A 5,000-nucleotide genomic window follows, 5' to 3' on the forward strand; every position below is an offset into this window, starting at 1 on the left:
CTGCGCACACACCCCAAACAAAACAAAACACAACAAGACAAAGCAAAACATCCTCATTGCCATCTCCCTCTCACCTCCACGTACCAGGGGCACGAGAGGGAGAGCAAGAGAGAGAGGGGGAGGCAGGGGGGGAGGGGGGGAGGGACTCGCTCCGGACACAGGTCCGCCCCGTACGACCCCCTGCGCGCACACACCCCAAACAAAACACAACACAACAAGACAAAGCAAAACATCCTCATTGCCATCTCCCTCTCACTTCCACGTACCAGGGGCACGAGAGGGAGAGCAGGAGAGAGAGGGGGAGGCAGGGGGGGAGGGAGGGAGGGACTCGCTCCGGACACAGGTCCCCCCCGTACGACCCCCTGCGCGCACACACCCCAAACAAAACACAACACAACAAGACAAAGCAAAACATCCTCATTGCCATCTCCCTCTCACTTCCACGTACCAGGGGCACGAGAGGGAGAGCAGGAGAGAGAGAGAGAGGGGGAGGCAGGGAGGGAGGGACTCGCTCCGGACACAGGTCCGCCCCGTACGACCCCCTGCGCGCACACACCCCAAACAAAACACAACACAACAAGACAAAGCAAAACATCCTCATTGCCATCTCCCTCTCACTTCCACGTACCAGGGGCACGAGAGGGAGAGCAGGAGAGAGAGGGGGAGGCAGGGAGGGAGGGAGGGACTCGCTCCGGACACAGGTCCCCCCGTACGACCCCCTGCGCGCACACACCCCAAACAAAACACAACACAACAAGACAAAGCAAAACATCCTCATTGCCATCTCCCTCTCACCTCCACGTACCAGGGGCACGAGAGGGAGAGCAAGAGAGAGAGGGGGAGGCAGGGAGGGAGGGACTCGCTCCGGACACAGGTCCCCCCGTACGACCCCCTGCGCACACACCCCAAACAAAACAAAACACAACAAGACAGAGCGAAACATCCTCATTGCCATCTCCCTCTCACCTCCACGTACCAGGGGCACGAGAGGGAGAGCAAGAGAGAGAGGGGGAGGGAGGGAGGGACTCGCTCCGGACACAGGTCCCCCCGTACGACCCCCTGCGCACACACCCCAAACAAAACAAAACAAAACAAGACAAGACAAAGCAAAACATCCTCATTGCCATCTCCCTCTCACATTGCATGACAATGTGAGGGCCCTAGCTGTGAGCTGGGCCTCGTGCCCCTGGTAGGTAGAAAATACTTGACTGTGACCGGCAGGGGCACGGGAGCCGAGATCCGGTGTAAGTAGGGGGGAACCCTGCCTCGGGGATGCCGCTGCTGGTGCTGGCACCAGTAGTGGCTGTACACATGTCCCGATGGGACACACGTATGGCTAGATGTGAGCTGGGCCTCGTGCCCCTGGTAGGCGGAATATACTATACCCTCACCAACGGGGGCACGGGACCGTGATCGGGTGAGAGAAGGGCGAAACACTGCCTCGGGGCTGCCACTGCGGGTGCAGGCACCCGTAGTGGCCGTACTCACGTCCTGACGGGAAGCACGCATGGCTAATTGTGAGCTGGGCCTCGTGCCCCTGGTAGTCGGAATATACTTCACTGTGACCCACAGGGGCAAGGAAGCCGAGATCCGTTGTTAGAAGGGGGGAACCCTGCCTCGGGGCTGCCACTGCGGGTGCAGGCGCCCGAAGTGGCCGTACTCACGTCCTGACGGGGCACACGCATGGCTAGACGTGAGCTGGGCCTCGTGCCCCTGGTAGGTAGATAATACTTCACTGTGACCGGCAGGGGCACGGGAGCCGAGATCCGGTGTAAGTAGGGGGAAACACTGCCACGGGGATGCCACTGCTGGTGCAGGCACCAGTAGTGGCTGTACACATGTCCTGATGGGACACAAGCATGGCCAGTTGTGAGCTGGGTCTCGTGCCCCTGGTAGGTGGAATGTACTTTATGGTCACCGACAGGGGCTAGAGAGCCGAGAGTCGGTGTAAGCAGGGGGAAACACTGCCTCGGGGCCCCCCACTACAGGCATAGGCACCCGCAGTGGCCGTACCCATGTCCTGTGGGGGCCATTACATAGCTAGTTGCGAGCTGGGCCTCGTGCCCCTGGTAGTTGGAATATACTTCACCGTGACCCACAGGGGCACGGAAGCCGAGATCCGTTGTAAGTAGGGGGGAACCCTGCCTCGAGGCTGCCTCAACAGGCACAGGCACCCGCAGTGGCCGTACTCATGTCCTGAAGGGGCACACGCATGGCTAGATGTGAGCTGGGCCTCGTGCCCCTGGTAGGTAGAAAATACTTCACTGTGACCGGCAGGGGCACGGGAGCCGAGATCCGGTGTAAGCAGGGGGAAACACTGCCACGGGGATGCCACTGCTGGTGCAGGCACTAGTAGTGGCTGTACACATGTCCTGATGGGACACAAGCATGGCCAGTTGTGAGCTGGGTCTCGTGCCCCTGGTAGGTGGAACGTACTTTATGGTCACCCACAGGGGCAAGAGAGCCGAGAGTCGGTGTAAGCAGGGGGAAACACTGCCTCGGGGCCCCCCACTACAGGCATAGGCGCCCGTAGTGGCCGTACCCATGTCCTGTGGGGGCCATTACATAGCTAGTTGCGAGCTGGGCCTCGTGCCCCTGGTAGTTGGAATATACTTCACTGTGACCCACAGGGGCACGGAAGCCGAGATCCGTTGTAAGTAGGGGGGAACCCTGCCTCGAGGCTGCCTCAACAGGCACAGGCACCCGCAGTGGCCGTACTCATGTCCTGAAGGGGCACACGCATGGCTAGATGTGAGCTGGGCCTCGTGCCCCTGGTAGGCGGAATATACTATACCCTCACCAACGGGGGCACGGGAGCCGTGATCGGGTGAGAGAAGGGCGAGACACTGCCTCGGGGGTTGCCACTGCGGGGGCCGTACTCACGTCCTGACGGGAAGCACGCATGGCTAGTTGTGAGCTGGGCCTCGTGCCCCTGGTAGTCGGAATATACTTGATGGTCACCTACAGGCCCACGAGAGCCGATCTCCAGAGTGAGTAGGTGGAAACACTGCCTCGGGGCTGCCACTGCTGGTGCAGGCACCAGTGGTGGCTGTACACATGTCCTGATGGGACACAAGCATGGCCAGTTGTGAGCTGGGTCTCGTGCCCCTGGTAGGTGGAACGTACTTTATGGTCACCCACAGGGGCAAGAGAGCCGAGAGTCGGTGTAAGCAGGGGGAAACACTGCCTCGGGGCCCCCACTACAGGCATAGGCACCCGTAGTGGCCGTACCCATGTCCTGTGGGGGCCATTACATAGCTAGTTGCGAGCTGGGCCTCGTGCCCCTGGTAGTTGGAATATACTTCACCGTGACCCACAGGGGCACGGAAGCCGAGATCCGTTGTAAGTAGGGGGGAACCCTGCCTCGAGGCTGCCTCAACAGGCACAGGCACCCGCAGTGGCCGTACTCATGTCCTGACGGGGCACACGCATGGCTAGATGTGAGCTGGGCCTCGTGCCCCTGGTAGGCGGAATATACTACACCCTCACCAAGGGGGGCACGGGAGCCGTGATCGGGTGAGAGAAGGGCGAGACACTGCCACGGGGCTGCCACTGCGGGTGCAGGCACCCGCAGTGGCCGTACTCACGTCCTGACGGGAAGCACGCGTGGCTAGTTTTGAGCTGGGCCTCGTGCCCCTGGTAGGCGGAATATACTTGATGGTCACCTACAGGCCCACGAGAGCCGATCTCCGGAGTGAGTAGGTGGAAACACTGCCACTACGGGGCTGCCACTACAGGCACAGGCACCCGTAGCGGCAGTACGCGTGTCCTGGCGGGGCACACGCATGGCTAGATGTGAGCTGGGCCTCGGGCCCCTGGTAGGCGGAATGAACTTTGCTGTCACCAACAGGGGCACGGGGGCCAATCTCCAGTGTAAGCAGGGGGAAACGTTGCCTCGGGACTGCCACTACGAGCGCAGGCACCCGCAGTGGCCGTACGCATGTCCTGACCGGGCACACACACGGCTAGATGTGAGCTGGGCCTCGACCCCCTGGTAGGCGGAATGAACTTTGCTCTCATCAACAGGGGAAAAGGAGCCAAGATTCAGTGTATGAAAGGGGGGAAACACTGCCTGGGGACTGCCAGTCCGGAGGCAGGCACCCGTAGTGGCTGCACACATGTACCGACGGGTCAGACACACGGCCAGCTGTGAGCTGGGCCTCGGGCCCCTGGTAGGCGGAATGAACTTTGCCGTCACCAACAGGGGCACGGGGGCCGAGAGCCAGCCGGCCAGCCGGCCGGCCGGCCGGCCAGCCAGCCAGCCAGCCAGCCAGCCAGCCAGCCAGCCAGCCAGCCAGCCAGCCAGCCAGCCCTGCGCACCTCTCACACCAGGGCACCCACGCAAAGATGGACCCCCAGAGGACCACCCTGGCATTGGGAGCCTGCCTCCCTCCTCCGCCAGCCAGCCAGCCCTGCTCACCTCACGAACCCGTGCACCCACACTTAAGCCACCCTCCGCGGACTAAACCCCACAGCCCCGGCCCCAGGAGCTCCGCGCCCCTGGTAGTCGGACGGGGAAGGAGCCGTGCTGCTGTGTCCCTGGCCCTGGACCTGCAACACACCCACACACGGAGGGGGAGCCCCGTACGCCTCTTTGCCTCCATCCTCTGGCCCTGCCCCGGCACCGCTCGCACCCGCACCCCCTGGGACCACGGTCCCAGTCGGAGCTTCCGTCGCCCGCCAGCCAGCCCTGAGCACCTCTCAGACCCGGGCACCCACACTTAAGCCACCCTCCGCGGACTAAACCCCACAGCCCGGGCCCCAGGAGCTCCGCGCCCCTGGTAGTCGGACCCGGGAAGAGCTGTGCTGTAGTGTCCCAGGCCTAACCCTTACCCTAACCCTGACCCCAGAGGACCACCCTGGCATTGGGAGCCTCCCTCCCCCGCCAGCCAGCCCTGCGCACCTCTGGGACCCGGGGCACCCACACTTAAGCCACCCCCCGCGGACTAAGCCCCAAAACCCGGGCCCCAGGAGCTCCGCGCCCCTGGTAGTCGGACCCG

Source organism: Halichoeres trimaculatus, unplaced genomic scaffold (genome assembly GCF_033239565.1).
Source record: "Halichoeres trimaculatus isolate MK-OKI-2021-1 unplaced genomic scaffold, fHalTri1.1 fHalTri1_scaffold_26, whole genome shotgun sequence".
NCBI classification, from domain to species: Eukaryota; Metazoa; Chordata; class Actinopteri; order Labriformes; family Labridae; genus Halichoeres; species Halichoeres trimaculatus.